The sequence below is a fragment of the Heterocephalus glaber genome, unplaced genomic scaffold (genome assembly GCF_053883595.1).
Source record: "Heterocephalus glaber isolate CG9 unplaced genomic scaffold, H.glaber_assembly_v1.0 deba00001429, whole genome shotgun sequence".
In the NCBI taxonomy this organism is placed as follows: Eukaryota; Metazoa; Chordata; class Mammalia; order Rodentia; family Bathyergidae; genus Heterocephalus; species Heterocephalus glaber.
In genome coordinates this window covers 1,003,833-1,020,798 of record NW_028258294.1, presented here as the reverse complement: position 1 = coordinate 1,020,798, position 16,966 = coordinate 1,003,833, and the positions used below count along the sequence as shown (strand labels likewise).

The window sequence follows — 16,966 nt, the reverse complement described above, 5'->3', positions numbered from 1 at the left end:
GACTTATTCCCTTTAATGTGATAGTTTCCTGAACTACGGACTTAAGAAAAAAAGCATACTGTAAGAACTAAGGGAGGGTAAACTCAACTTTTTTTAAAACGAGTAACAGTGGAGCTTATACCCATCAGATGAGTCAATCTCTACTTCCGCTATCGATTTCAGCCCATGAAACATTTTAAGGATATTACAAGAATGGTTGTTGAAAGAAAAAATGAATGTAATATGCCTGTAATTGTCTTAGTATTTTAAGAATAAATTCTATTATTTAGTACCAACCATGTTCTTGTAATTGAAAAATACAGGTGATATCCAAGTCCTTTTTTAGTTAATCACCTTATACCCCACTGACATTTTAGCCAGAGCCTCAGGCAAAAACCAATGCTGTCAGAAATGTGGCTCAGGGCCAGAGGATTTAGCTCAATTGCACCACACCTGCCTTGCAGGTTCAAGGTCCTAAGTTTGATCCCTGGTACTGGGGGAAAAAAAGAAAGAAAAGAAAAGAAAAAAGGAGAGGAAAGGAGGGGAGGGGAGGGAAAGGGAGGAGAGGAGGGCAGAGGAGAAAAAATAAAAGAAATGTGGCTCAGCACTTTCCCCAGGTACAGGACCAATGCACAGGGCAGACTGTGAAGGGAAATGAGACTGGATACTACAACAGCCTCATCAGCACTGACCAAAATGGTGTTTCAGCCAATAATTTGAAGGAAATTCACAAAAGGAGAATTCTAATGCCACCCCCAATTACTAGCTAGCTAACCTTAACCCCTTTATCACATAGTAGTTTAGTGAACACAAAAAGCATATGCTGTATGTTTGCTGGGACAGTCAGCTTCTCTCTTGACATTATGTTCCACTGGAAAAAGAACACTACAGAGCAGGATCAAGAACAGAGAGCCTGCAGAGGCACTCTCCGGCTCTGTGAGCCCCCAACCTCTGCTACTGCTCACTGAACTCACCAAGGCCCTGGCTGTACCTGCCAGTCTTGTGCATCTACGTATAAATAACGACCTTCCCTTCAAAAGGTGTTCTGGGACCACAGGCATCAGCATCACCTGAAGCTTATTGGAAATGCATAATTTCCAGCCTCATCCCAAACTTACAGAATCAGAGTCTGCATTTTTATAAGATTTCCAGGTAATTGCATGCACGTTAAAATTTGTAACTCACTGGTTCACAAGACTAAACAAACTGTAAAGAAAAGGACATTGAAAACATCATATTCCTCTACTAAAGAGAGTTACTATCATGGTGGAAACAAAGGAGCAAATAGAAAAGGAGAAAAAGAGGTATTTCTGAAAGTAAGCAAATAGCCTGCCAGCACCTCCTTAAGTTTATGTCTGCTTCTGACTACTGCAAGGTGGATGAGGAAGTGCAAAAGTCATATTGAGAAAGTGCTTGTTTGGTGGAGCTTAAGCTCAAGGTTGATTATTTCCACCACACCAATTAGGAGGCATTCCTTGGCATGACCCTCAAAGGATAACAAATCAACACTATAACTCCATGAGTCAGAGCACCAGCTTACAAGCAGTGGACCTGGGTTTGAATCCTGACTCCATTCTATACTGGCCATGTGACATTTGACAAGGGTCTTAACATCTCCAAAGACTAATTTTCTCACTGAAAAGTGGCACTAAAACACTGACACCTGTCTTAGAAATATGCATGGAAACTGCCTGGTGCAAAGTTAGAATTGGGCAAGTTTCAGTTATCAGTAGTATATTTATTTACTGGTCCTCACAACAGTCTTGTGAAAGAGAAAAGGTCATTTGGCTGCACATTTAATGGATGAAAAAAATCACAGTCCAAGGATGCAGTAACTCCTCCAAGACTCCCTAGATGTTGGACGAGATGAGAAACTCAGTCTTTGGCTTCTCTAGTTCAAAGTCCTTTAGTGCTATGAGAGACAGGATTGGTGAAGTTAATGAACGATGTGCTCTGGAGAACAGTGATTACTAAGAAGGGCCAGAAGGCTAGCCTAATGGACAATCAGACAGCCATCTGCTTTCTACCTGGATAATCTGCCTCCAAGGCTCATGCTAGGAATGAGTCACTGTCTTGTCCAAACAAAACAAAAAAACCAAATATATTATTTGGAAAGGACCTGATGGTAAACACAATTGCAGGAATTAGCTTGTCAAAGTGAAGCTACAGAAGAAGGGCCCGCCATGGCGCCTGCCCGAGCTCGGTCCGCCTGCAGCCACCTTGGCCCGCGCAGAGCCCCGCCCAGAACGCGGCGGCCCGTGGGAGGAGGGCCCGGAAGGGACGGCGCAGGCCAGAGGGCTGGGGTTAGAGACAACCTCTAGCTGGGTCCAGACCGTCCCCAGAGGGCCTGGAGGTGCCAGGGACCCCCAGGAGGACGGGTTGGCGGAGCCTGCCCTGCCCCGTGTGGACGATTTCACCCCTGGGCGGAGCCGAGATCGGGTGGGGGCCTAGGAGAGACCCCCTTAAGTGGGATTTTATTCATTCATTCAACAGGTGTTTTACTGAGGGCTTGCAGTGTTCTTGCTGCTGGGGATAGGGAGGTGACAGTGACGTCCGAAGAGGACCGGGGCTGTAGAGAACATTTTTTTAAAAATTAATTGATCTATATTTGCGGTACACAAATTGAACCCAGGACCTTCATTCACACAGAGATACATACATCAACATTTTATGTGTTTTATTTTTACATAGAGTCACTAAGTTGCCCAGGTTGGGCTCAAACTTGGGACCCTCCTGCCTCAGCCTGCCAGCGTGCCAGACTCAGAGACCTGTGCCACCGGTTTTGGTTTAAGAGGTCCAAACTTGTGTAGGCTGTGTGGTGGGAAAGGGTGTGGTGCTGCTTTCTGATCCTCTAGGGGAAAAGCTTAAATATCAGGTGTCCCATGCCTGGTAAAATGACCCTTCAGGGTTTGAAGCTAGGCCACTCCCTTGCCCCAAGTCAGCAGCTTCCTGAGTTGCTGGTCGGGGAGAAAACGCCAGGGAAGGTGTGAAGGCGTCCCACCACCGCCATCCTAGATTGACCTCTAGACCTAGAGGCCACTTTAAGTCCACCCCCATCCTCTTACCCCTGCTAATACCCCTGCTAAGATGCAAAGTCACGGATTAATACGGCCTAGCTGTACCCCGTGACCCCGGTCATTCTCCAGCCCTGCTCCTGACAGCCTGGCACCTCTCCCTGTACTTTCTCAAGCCGCGTCCCTGGCAGGCAGCCACAACTCCTTTCACTGAACTCGGCGTGGGTCCTGACCACCTTTCACGCACATTCTTTACCTTTTCCCTTCACAGCTCACAACCCTAAAAGACCTTATAGCCCGTACAACAGGGACCGGTCTGGTCTAAATGCCAGGGCGGGACCTCTCAGGTTTGTTCTAAATAAACCTGTCCTGACTGGGAGAAGAAAAAAAAAAAGTGAAGCTACATAGCACTATTTCGGCCTTATTAGACAAGACATGAGGGGAAAAGAACAAGAAAAAAAGGAGAAGCTATCAAGTACACTCTCTATGCTGAACAAAGAGCTTCAGCTGTATTATCTCATTTCACCATTGCTACAACTTTGTGACACAGGTTCTATCAACTCCCCACAATCAACAAACAGGCCCGGACTCATAAAGGAACATGCCTGGTTATCATATGAAACAAAAAATAATAATTGTGGATTATCAGTGATTTCTTTCCACCATGCCACATTTTTACCTAATTGAGACTATTTTAGACATAAAGGATAAATTGCAAAAAAGAGAGAGAATTTCCATATTCCTCACAATTAGTTTCCTCTATTGAAAACATCTTGTCACAATTAATGAACCCATTTAGATACATTAACTACAGTTGATATTTTACTCAGGCTTTCTTATTTCTTACCTTTTTCTCTTTTAGGATTCCACACAGGATAGCATATGACATTTAGTCATTGTCTCTTTAGCTTCTTTTTGGTTGTGACACTTTATCAGGTTTTTTTTATGACTTTTTGACAGTTTTGAAGAGAATTGCTTAGGTATTCTGTAGAATGTCCCTTAAAAGGGATCTGTGTAATATTTCTCTCATGACTAGACAGGGTTTATAGGTTTAGGAGAGGAAGAACAAAAAGGTAAATTTGCACAATCATCACACCAAGTGTACATAACTAATCACTGTTGATGTTAACCTTCATCATCTGGCTGAAGTAGTGTTTTTCAAGTTTGTCACTGTAAAGTTACTCTTTTAACCTCTCTCTCTAATACATTTTCTCTGGAAAGAAATCGCTATAAGCACCCCACACTTACTGAGTAAAGAAAGTTATGTTTCTCATCCTTGAAATCAAAGCAGGAACATGAATTTTTTGGAATTTTTCTTCATAGTCTGTTAAATCCAACGCTACTTTATTAGTTTTATTACTCAGCTTTGGTCACTAAGAACTTTTTCAGCTGGTTCCCATGTTCTTTTGACTGTACATTTTTTGAATACTGTCTTATTTTCTAGCACCATATGAGGTTCAGTTACACTTCCTATATTTCTGGCCCTAGTCCTAGAGTCAGCTGTTTCTCCAAGGAACCTGGTTGCTTTCATTTGAAAATGGTATTAGAAACCGAGTGTTAGGTCTAGATGTGTTCTTTGCCACTGGAGCATTTCTTAGGCCCTCAGCTGGCACAGCAAGGAAATAAATATCTGAAGACTAAGTGGTGAATACACACAATCTAAAACATTTCTGTATGCAACCATCTGTATCTACAGCAGCTAAACTTGCATTCATACTGATGGTTGCACTCTAATCCATGACCACATGAAAGGTTCTATCCTTACCTGTCCATAACATCTCACTCGAACACAGAGAAATCTCATGAAGGTCACTCACCTCACTCTCCTTTCTTTCTTCCCAACTAGCTGATTCTGGGTGAAACTTTCTGCTCACGAAATTCCTTAAAAACCTTCAGATCGCTCATGTTTTAGCATTTAATGGTCTCTTGCTTACCTCGGGCTCCTGCTACTTTTCAAACTCAATAGTAAACATCATAGCAATTCTTCCAGGGTTTCACACATCTGAAACATGGAAAGAAAATTAGTGAGTAATTGATTTAAAGAACAACAAACCCAACTTCATATGAAAGAGAAATGTTCACAAAAAACTTAAGATACCAATTGCTTCTATCTTTGTTATAATTTTAAATTTAGCTCTCAGCCCTCAACTTCCTGAGAGAGAAAAGTATCCTAACCAGGTGTAGATAAATTCAGTCAAATGCAGTGATTTTTTTCCCCCAGTGTCTTAGAGTTTTCAAATCCCTTCACTCTGCTTCCCAGTCTCTCTCTGCAGGCGGCCCCTGGATCCAAGAGTAGTTTGTATCATTTCCTGGCATGATGAGATGAGTTTACCTTCTGCTCAGTCTAACCTGAGTCTAACCTGAGTCTAACCTGAGTCTAACCTGAGTCACCTGTTCCCACTTACTGTCAATAAGAGGTCTCATCAGTTTCTCTCTATATTCTGAAAGCCTTTTAAATAACACTTGGAAAGACCTTAGCAAAAGACCTTACTGTTTTTTAGTCAAAGGCAGAAGAAATATTTGAAAATTATTAATGTAGATTTGTATCTACATGATATATACTTCTTTAGTCAGCCAAGAACTCACCTTTCTTGGCAACAAGAGTGAAATGGTAAATCTGGATTTTTAAAGAAGGAATAAATTCAGAATAATGGTCAGCTGCTGACATTATAAAGCAAGGCAATTGGTTTGAAAGTCTAAATTTGTGTTGTTCCCATTTAAAATAGCCACTTCATACAGAACTTTTTCACTTGGTATAGATGAGAGTCATAAAATTGGAGGCAAGAAAAAAAATACTAAATAGTGACAAGAAGTCCATCTCTTATATTTGAAGGTGACTGAAAACAGGAGAAGAAACAGAGTGGAGATACAGTCAAATTGTGTTCCAATTTTCCCTTCCAAGGTTAAAACTCTGAGAAGTTGAAGAGGGCAGAGGGGACCTGACCCACTCCCTATTTGGAACTCTGAGAGGAAATTACTTTGTGAGCTAGACAGTCAGTGGTCAGCATGGTCAGAAATAGCCAGACCTTAGCTCTCCCAAGCTGCCCTTTCTCTCTGCAGGATCTATTGAGTCCAGAAATCCTCACTGAACCCTGGAAAGAGGAAACAAAAATAGCTGTATCTGAGAGCTAGCATTCCAAACTCGAGATCTACTGTGCTAAGGGGTGACTTAGCAATAAACAGGCCCTTCCCCAACACCCCGTATCATCCTCAACCTGAACCCAACAGGGATCAGATGTCTGGCAGCTAGGAAGCACTGTAGCCTCTGCCAAGCTGGAGAAACCAGACTGCAAGTAATACAGTGTTGACTTTAGACACAAATGCCAGCAGGGCAAGCATCCCTCAAGGGACAAAGGATGTTGTTGTCATGGAAACCAAACACAATGTCATGGAAACCAGAATGGTCTGAGGATACATATGAATCCAAAGAATGCTTTCCTTCTCACTGACAAGAGGATACAATGTGCCACAGTACTGCACATGCAACTAGACACGGACTTGGAAAGGAGCATCACTGTGGTCAGAAATTGGAGGAACAAAATTCTCTTCTACAGATATTAAGCCTTACTTAAAGGGAATGCTTGAATGTATTGTAAGGAACTAACTCTTTGAGGTTATATAGAATTAAGTTATATTTCATGTGGCAATACTGACCCATAAACTGTAGCTTAGTTCAAGAAGTGTCATGGAAGACTCCTGGAGAGCTCGAAGTGGAAGGATAAACTGCAGCCAGCATCTGAGGTGGGAATGGGGAGAGGATGCTCCCTGGCAGGAATAGAAGAGGAGCAGCCATCAAGGACAGAGCATTGCTGTTACTAAAATAAAGAGAAGGAATATGGAACAGGCAAACAGCACATGTAAATAGGAAGATTGGCCCAGGGAAACAATCATTCATTTATTGAACAAGGATTTTTTAATTTCTGGGGTTTTTTACCTGACACATTAAAAATTGTACAGATTAATGGAGTGAGTACCGTGTAATATGTTAATACTTACATACATTGCATAATATTTAAATCAGGTAAAACACACTTATTTCTTCATTTATCATTTCTTTCTGGTGAAAACTTTCAAATATTTTTTTCTACTCCTTTGAAATGCATACTACATTACTGTTGTCTATAGTCACCCAACTGTACAACAGCACAACAAAACTGCTTACTCCTATCTAACTGTATCTTAGGGCTCATTAATCAAACTTCCCCCAAGTCCCCTCCCCAGTTCTCCATCCTCTGGTAATAACCATCCCACTGTTGACTTCTGTATCAACACTTTCAGATTTCACATGAGCAAGATCATGCAGGACTTGTCTTTCTATGCCTAACTTATCTCACTTAACATAATCATCTCCGGTCCTGTCCAGGTAATCACAAATGACAGGATTTTATTCATTTTTATAGCTGCATAATATTCCATTGTGTATAGCTACCACATTTTCTTTATCAGTTCATAGACACAAGTTATTTATATGTTTTGGGCTATTGTGAATAATGCTTGCAATGAACAAGGGAATGTAAATGTCTCTTCGACATACTGATTTTTTTTCCTTTGGCTATATGTCCAGTAGTGGGCTTGCTAAATTATATGGTAGGTCTGGGTTTTTAAATTTAATCATTTAGGGGCCAGAGATTTAGCTCAGTGGTTCTGGCACCTGCCTCACAAATGCAAGGACCCAAGTTCGATCCCCGGTACCAAAAAAAAAACAAAAAACACAATAAATTTAATCATTTATTTGTTTGTTTGTTTGTTTATCCTCTATACTGTTTTCCAGAATGGCTGAGCTAATTTATATTTCCACCAATACTCTTCGAGGTTTCCCTTTTCTTCACATCCTCACCAGTACTTGCTATCTTTAATTTTTTTTCTTTAAATTTTTTTAATTGTTTATTGGTACATTTTAGGTATAAAATAGTTATTCATTGTTGGGATCTTGTACCTTTACATGATGTATCTTAGTTCTTATTTTTCCCCATTTCCCTGCCCTCCCTTCACCCCCTCCACCCTTATGGCTACTCTTACTGGGTTGATATCTCTTTGTGGTTTTTTTTATTTGCATTTTCTTGACGATTAGTGATGTTGAGCATTTGTCACCTCCCTGTTGACTATTGTATTCTTTTGAGAAGCTAACACCTGTTTTTTGTTTTGTTTTGTTTTGTTTGTTTTGTTTTGATTTTGGTACCAGGGATCAAACTCAGGACCTTGCACTTGTGAGGCAGGTGTGGTGCCACTGAGCTAAATCCCCTGCAATCATTTTTTAATTGGGTTATTTGTTGCTTTACTATTGAATTTTTGGAGTGCCTTATATATTCTGAATATCAATCTCTTGTCAGATATATAATTTTCAAATATTTTCTCTCATTCCCTAGGTTTTCCCTGCATTGTTTTGATTATTTCCTTTGCTATGCAGAAGGTATTTAATTTTATGTATTCCCATTCAACTATTTTGTTTTGTTTCCTATGCCTTTGGAGTCTCTCCTATGTTTTCTTCTAGTGGTTAGTTTCAGATCTTATATTTAAGTCTTTAATCAATTTCTGAATTTTTTTTTGAAACTTGTAAGAGATAAGGGTCTTCTTTCAATCTTCTGCATGTAGATAGCCAATTTTCCTAGCACTGTTTATTGAAAAGATTTTCCTCTTTTTTAGCATCTCTGTTGAAAATAAGTTGGCTGTAGATGCATAGGTTGGCTTTTAGGATTTCTATTCTGTTCCATTGGTCTATGTCTCAATAACATACTGTTTTAAATACTATAATTTTGTAATATGTTTTGGAGTCAGGTGGTGCATTGCCTCCTGCTTTATTCTTTTTTGCTTAAGATAGCTTTGGATATTTGGGATCTTTTGTGGCTGTATATAAATGTTAGGATTATTATCTCTAGTTTTGGAAAGAATGTTACTGATGTTTTTTATAGAGATTGCAATGAATCTGTGAATAGCTTTGTGTAGGATGGACACTTAAACAGTATTGATTCTTCCAGCCTATTCTCATGTGATGTCTTTCTACTTTTTTGTTTCTTCTTCAATTTCTTTCATTGATATTTCATAGTTTACAATATAGCGATCTTTCACCTGTTTGGTTAAATTTATCCCCAGATGTTTTATTTCATTTTTTTTTATTGTAGCTATTGTAAATGGGATTGCCTTCTTGATTTCTATTTCAGGTAACTTACTATTGACATATAGCAACACCATTGATTTTGTTTAATTTTTATATCTTGAAATTTTGCTGAACTCATTTGTTCTTCATCCTTTGGGTGATTTTCTATACTTAGGATCATGAATCTGCAAATAGTGACAGGTTTACTTATTTTCCAATTTGAGTATCCCTTATTTCTTTCCCTTGCTTGTTTGCTCTGTCTAGTTCTCCTAGCACTATGTTGAATAAAATTAGTGAAAGTAGGTATTCTTGCCCTATTCCAGACCTTAGAGAGAATGTTGTCAGCTTTCACTAATTTCATATAATTTTAGCTTTATAAGGCAGCTCATAAAAACACGAAGCTGTGTCCTCATCCATCTTCGTCATCAGATCTCACATCTTGTGACTTCAGCTCTTCCACAAAGTCAAAGTGATTGTGAAATGTAAAGGTTTGAAGCAACTTAGGACATCAAGGCAAATAGGACAGCACAACTACACACAGTCACAAAAGAGGGCTTCCAGAGCTGCTTAAATGCGACAAGAATGGTGGGATAAGTGCCTTGCCAGACTTGGGAAGATTCTGAGGGATGTTCATGCCAATGTGTCTTTTACTGTGATAATCTTTTCAAATTTGAACTTTGTTTGTATATGTTGATCACATCATATTAGGTTATTTGACTATAAAGCCAACTGAAGTTCTGATGTAGGCTACAGCATGGATTCCCTTGAAAAATTATAACAGCTGAATAAAGCCAACCACAGGAGAAAAAAAAATTTAGCTTTATAAAAAGCCTTTATTGTATTGAAGTATGTTCCTTCCATACCTAATTTGTTCAATGTTTTTGTCATGAAGATATGTTGAATTTTAACAAATGCCTTTTCTTCATCCATTGAGATGACCATAAGGCTTTTGATGTGGGGTGTCACATTTATTGACTTGTGTATATTAAATAATCCTTGCATCCCTGGGATTAATCCCACTTGATTATGAATAATCTTTTAGTGTGTTAGATTCAATTTGCTAGTATTTTATTGAGGATTTCTGTATCTGTGTTTATCAAAGATATTGGTCTGTAGTTTCCTTTTGTTGTCGTTATGGTGGTGGTGACTTTACCTAGTTTTGGTATCAGTGTAATGCTGGCCTTTAGAAGGTATTTGGAAGAATTTCTTCCTCTTCTACCTTCCAGAATAACTTAAAAGACTATTGGTAAACATTCTTTAAATGTTTGGTGGAATAAACCTATGAAGTCATCTGGTCCTAGGCTTCTGTTTGAAAGGAGGCTTTTTATTACTGATTTAATCTTATTGTTATTGGTCAGTTGAAGTTTTCTATTTCTTCATGATTCAGGCTTGGTAAGATGCATGTGTCTAGGAATTTGTCCGTTTCTTTTAGGTTATCAAATTTGTTGGCACATAGTTGTTCATAATAATCTCTGATGACATTCTGTATTCCTGTCATGGCATTTGTACTCCATTGCTCCTCACATTTTAAATTCTTGGTAGCCCATTTTAAATTTTTATACTGTTTATCTCTTAACATATCAATGTAATTACTCTTAGTTTTAATCTTTCTTTTTCAGTCTTCATACTAAAGATATTTTTGGTTTATGGATCATGCCTACAATATTAGAGTATTCATAATTAGATTATATAATTACTCTTACCAGTATATTTTATATTTTCCATGCTTAATTCTTACTCACTAACATCTCTTTCAGTTTGAAGAAATTCATTTAGTATTTCTCATAAAACAGATTTGGTAAAGATGTATTCTTTCAATTTTTGTATTTCTAGGAATATCTATATTTCTTTTTTTTTTTTTTTTTGGTACCTGAGATCGAACTTGGGTCCTTGTGCTTGTGCAGCAGGCGGTGAAACCACTGAGCTAAATCCCCAGCCCAGAATATCTATATTTCTAAAAGGCAGTTTTTCTAGTATAGTATTCTTGGTTGACAGTTTGTTTGTGTGTTTGTTTGTTTGCTCTGTCAGCACTGTGAAAATCTCCTGCCATGCTCCCCTGGCCTATAAGGTTTCTGCTGCGAGGTCTGATGTTAGGCACACCAGCACACCCACATATACTAGTATTTGTTTCTTTTCTCTTGTAGCCTTGAGAATCTTTTTCTTTTACCTTTGAGAGGTTTGTTATAAGGTGGCCTGGGAGAGAGCTTATTGAGTGAAACCTGGCTGGGGAACTTTGACCCTTCTGTACCTGGATATGTGTATACTTCCCTAGGTTTGGGGATCTTTTCTGTCATTGTTTGAATAACTCTACTCTTTCGACATTCTCAGTCCTTCTTGAACCCTATAACCTTAATAATTGCTCTTTGAATACTGTCCCAAAAGTTCCCAGACTTTCTTCATTCCTCTTCATTCTTTTTTAATTCCTCTAAATATACATTTTCCAGTAGGCTGTCTTCAAGATCACTGATTCTTTCTTTTGTTTGATCTATCCTGCTATTGACACCTTATACTGTGTTCTGAATTTCACTAAATGTTTTTCAGCTCAAGAATTTCTGTTTGATTTTTTTGTTGTTTCTATCTATTTAAATTAGAGTATTGAAACATTTCCGTGGGTTTTTTTTCAAGATCATTGTGTTACATTGAAAGACCTTTCTTAAATTCTCTGAGAGTTCTCCCATATTGATTACTATCTACAGTTTCTGGCACCCTATTTTGGGTAGTAAGTAAGATTATGGTTTCCTGAAAGCTCTTAATAGTGTTTGGTGTGTGACATCATCTGGGTACTGAAGAATGGGATATTTATTCCAGTCTTCCAAATATGGCTTTATTTGTGCTTCTCTTTCTAGAAATTCTAAGCAAACTGCTTATTTTTTCTGAGCCTGCAATCATTTCTACTCTTTCACCACTGGATTGTACCCTGGTCCAGGTTTGCCAGTAATCACTATTTCAGTACTACAGGGCAATCTGATCCCAAGTTTGTCCCAAAATTCACAGGTGGTTTCTTGTCTATAAATACCAGGAAATAGAAAAAGTAGTGATCTGTCCCTACAAGTTTCTCCCTGGGGCTTTGGTTGACCCAAATCCCTGTCCACAATTATTGGCCAGTAACCAGGCACTATGGGAGTCTGCCTAGCTCTGAGCAGAGTCACTATGGGTGGACCAGCCTCAGGCTCCTATGCCACATTTGTGGGCACCAGAACCACCATGACATGTGACACCTTGGGTCCATAGCCCACCAATACCAGCAGAACAATGAGATATAGCCAAGGCCCACAATACTATGGGCTGCCTATTGCTGAGTTAGAATTATGCCCCAAGAGTACTGAAAAGAGCCACTTGTGATGCTAGTTGGAACAGACGTCCAATACACTGAGGCCATATATCTTGCCCTGGCACTAGAGCTATTTCAGAGCTTCTATCTACAAGGCAGGACTAGGAATGGGGACTGATAGCATCTGCCCCATATTAGGTTCCACCAGCACAGCATTTAGCTCCAGGGAAAAGTTTTGTACTTACTACTATGTCCTACCCCCAGTGAATGGGACTTGTACCACACGGTGCTGTTTAAGGTTGCAGTAGGTTAATGAAGCCAATCCCTTGGTCACCTAGGCTGACACTAAGCTGGGCCATGCCAGAATCTCAGAGCTAAAATGACCTGCACATTCTCAGGGTTGCACCCAGGCCTACTACAAGGCAAAATTTATGTTCATCCCAGTGGGGTGCAGGTTGGTGCCTGATGCCACAGAAATTCTAGAGCCCTGTCTACAAGTGCTGGCCTGGTTATAATCTGTGCTGCCCAAGGTTTGGGAATGGGTAGTGGAGAGAGTTGCTTGGCCACCAAGACCAATGTGTAGTTGGGTTGCATCTGAATCTCACAGCCATCATCTCAAGAGAAGGGTAGGTATGCCCCAGGCTCGTGGCAGGGCAGGAAAAGATGCAGGCTGAAACTCCAGAGGCTGGTCTACAGCCTCATCTCCGAGCTCTCGGCTGCATTTGGGGGCCTTTAGTTTCTACCAGGTACTGTCTCACCTCAGCAGACTTGACGTTTTTGCCCTGTTCCCCACCTTTGCCAACTGAGGTTGCAGGAAGGGTAACAAGTAGTGAGCCTAATACAATTTCAGCAGCTCAGTAGGCAGGTATTAATTAAAGGTTGTGGCACTTTGCCCAGGTCTGGGTTTAACTGTGGCAGGCCTGGTACTGTGTTTCAAGGATAAAACCTGAATTTAATTCTCTCTTCCTCCCCTAAGTAGGAGATGTTCTCCATGCTAGGCTGGTTAGAGTTGGGGGAAGGCTAACAGCAAACTCACTTACTGCCTTCTATAGTCTTTTCTTCCTATTATACTAATAATAGGCACTATAATCACTCATCTGACTTTCTTGACTCTTGTGAAAGTAACTTGGTGTGTGAGTAGCTATCAACGTTGTGTTGTTCCCAAAGAGAGACATAAAAGAAGGATTTTAATCTAATCATACTCTGCTTTCCCATGTAAGGCATATTTCTCAAGCTGAGTGAGGAGGAGCAAGATTATAAAGCTGAACCAGTCATGGCCTCTGGCCTCAAGAGTTACAACTCAGTGGGAGGGGCCTGGCAGAAAGGAAGAGTTATGTTAAGGGAGGAAGAGAACTAAAGTTGTAAGAATGAGCAAAAGAACACCTAATTCTTTTTGGAAGCATCAGGAAGGCCCAGAATTTGAGCCATACTTTGAAAGTATAATAACGAGAGAGAAAGGAAGGAGGATACCAAGAAAAAGCAAAGGATAAAGAGATACATAAAGTGGAAAAGATAAAAGAACCATTAATGGCATGCAGCTAGCCATTCACCACAGGTACATAGAATCCTTAGTGACAAAGACACATAGACTGGACTTGACCAAATCTGGACACAGCAAGTATGTAAAATGCTTGGTGAAAGGTGGAAATGGGAATCTTGGGAAAAAAAGATCTGAATAGTAATCTTCAAACGCAAAGCAACTTATGTAACTTCATCATGTAAGCAATTAGGGGCTAGTCAGTGTTTTGAAAATCAGATTTGCACTTTAGAATGGTCACTCTGGCAGCAGCATGGGGGATGAGTTTTGGAAGAGACAGGAGACTCTAATCTATGAGGAAAAGGACAAAGAATTAAAAGGGCAATAGAAAGTGAGAGAACATTGGCAGAAAGAGAACATTGGCAGGTGTCCTGCATACTCTAGTAGCCTATCAAACCCTAAGTCATCAATATAAATCCATAGATCTCTCTGTTCCTGCCTTCTCAAAGGATGCAGTCCTCCCATTAACCCCCTGGCTCACAAAAAAACATACTCTAAAAATGCTCTTCATGCTCTAGTCTTCCCCCTAATCTTTCTATTCTTCATTAACAGGGGCATCTATCTTCACTCTTCTCAGGGTTGCAATGTGGGTGTAGTTTCCATTCTCCCTACCACCTAGGCAGGACTAAGAGGAACAGATGACTGAGTCAGTCCTTTCCAAAATGCTTTTGTAGAATCTCCTTCCAATGAATTCTACTTCCATCCCATGGGCTTCCCCAAATGACAAGAGAGGCTGGGAAATACAGTTATTAACTAAACATTTTCATGGACCCCCAAAAAAGGCTTATAAGAAAGGAAAATGAATATTAAATAGGTACCAGAAATCTCTGCATCACTTTCTTTGATTTCGTGCCTCCTTCTAATATATGTTTCTCTTTTTCTTTAATTTCTCATAAGAGATATCTGTGTATACTTTCATTTCCTTACTTCTCATTCTCTTCTACCAACCTAGATTCTACCCACACCACACCCAAGTTGGTAAATCCTGTGAGCAAACCACTTTTCTTCACATTCATCTTCTCAAGAATCTAAGTATTTCTCTGCAGAAGCTCTCCTTCTCCCAGCTTCCTCAGCATCGTACTATGCTGTTTTTGCTTCCACTGCACTAGCCACTCCTCATTCTGCCACTGGCCATTTCTCCTTTAATCAACTTTATTCAATTCAAAACTTCCTCCAGCTCTTCTCCTCTGTCTCTGATCTCACCCATTCCCATAGCTTTAAGTGCTATCTTATCCTATTCACTGCCAAATTCATATCTCCAGCCAGGACCACACATCTGATCTCATCTATTTAATTGTTTAGTTAGCATTTCAAACTGGTTCTTTCTTAAAGTTAGCAGGACCAAACTGAAAGTCCTAAACTTCCCTGACCCCAACCCCAAACATGCTCTTCCACTGACTTTCCCATACTCAGTAAATGGAATCTCTAACTACACGATTTCCAGACCAAAAAAACAGAAAAATTAATGTTGATCCCTTTATTTCCTTCACTTCCTACATCCAATCCATCAAGTCCTGCCAACTCAACTACAAATATTTTGTAAATGTTTATTGCCAGTACCACCATCCTGGCACAGGCCCCTATCAGGTCACTTCTGGAAGAACATAATGTCTTCCTCCTTATTTCCCTTTTCTCCATTCCTGAGAATTAGATCATATTTTTTTCTACTCAGCCCCACAATGCTTCCCAATTGCTCTTAGAATAATACGTAGTTGAAATTCCCTGCCTAGATCTTACACAATCTTTCTATTTAACTCTCCAGCTTTCTCATTTGTGTTAGATACTAAAACACACTTAGATCCTCTATCATATCTGAATCTTAGAATTTGTTGTTTCCTCTGCCTAGAATGCCCTGCTCTTTGCTCCTCACATGACAGGCTCCTTCTCACCCTTCATATTTCAAACTAAATATCAACTCAAAGCCACCTTCCTTTGTAACCCCATGTAAGATAAGACACTGGTTTCTTCCCACTACCATCTATCATAGAATTCTGCTCATTTCTATTATATATTGATCTGAGTTAGCTACTGTTTCCCCTGAAATTGGTTGAATATGTATTATTTATTACTTTCTATACTGTACCCCTGAACATTATACACTACCTGACATTCATGAGGCACTTAATAAACATTAGCTGAATGAGTACTTGGAATAAAAAAGCTAAATGTATTATTTATTGTGTAGTTACTTCTCTCTTGTTGCTGAAACAAAATACCTGACATCTAAGGCTAAAGAAGCTAAGTTTTATTTAGCTCACAGTTTAAACAGGCTTGAGCATTAGTCACAGCAATTAGACAAGAGAAAGAAATAAAAGGAATAAAGATAGGAAATGAAAAAGTCAAATTGTCATTATTTACAGATGACATGGTACTCTATATAGAAGGCCCCAAGAAGAAGACATGGTACTCTATATAAAAGACCCCAAGAACTCCATCAAAAGTCTTCTAGACTTAATAACCAAATTCAGTAAAGTACTTGGATATAAGGTCAACACACAATAATCAATAGCTTTCCTCTACGCAAACAACAGACTCACTGAGATAGAAATAGGGCAAACAATTCCTTTCACAATAACCTCCAAAAAAATGAAATACCTAGGAATCAACCTAGCAAAAGAAATCAATGACCTCTACTTTGAAAATGATAGCACTCTGAAAAAAGAGATCTAAGAGGTTATCACAAAATTGAAAGACATCCCTTGCTCCTGGGTAGGAAGAACCAATATAGTGAAAATGGGCATACTTCCAAAACTGCTATATAGATTCAATGCAATCCCAATTGAAATCCCAGCAGCATACTTCACAAACCTGGAGAAAACAATCCAAAAATTCATTTGGAACCAGAAGAGACCTAGAATAGCAAAAGGAATTCTAGGCAACAGAGACATGGCAGGGGGTATCACAACCCCCAACTTGAAACTACACTACAAAGCTACTGTGAAAAAAACAGCATGGTACTGGCAAAGAAACAGACCTGAGGACCAGTGGAACAGATTAGAAGATGCAGAAACAAGGCCAGACACACTCAGCCACCTCATCTTCGACAAAGGAGCCAAACACCCTCACTGGAG

General features: G+C 39.6%; 1 long non-coding RNA gene across 1 annotated transcript in view; it reads right to left on the bottom strand.

Moving 5' to 3' along the window:
- Positions 1–4,966, bottom strand: part of LOC110346369 (uncharacterized) — an 87,027-nt gene extending 82,061 nt beyond the window's left edge. The window contains exon 1 of the long non-coding RNA XR_002390359.2: positions 4,811–4,966. This is a non-coding gene — a long non-coding RNA (uncharacterized LOC110346369). The remainder of the gene's footprint in view (positions 1–4,810) is intronic.
- Between the last annotated feature and the right edge of the window lie 12,000 nt (positions 4,967–16,966).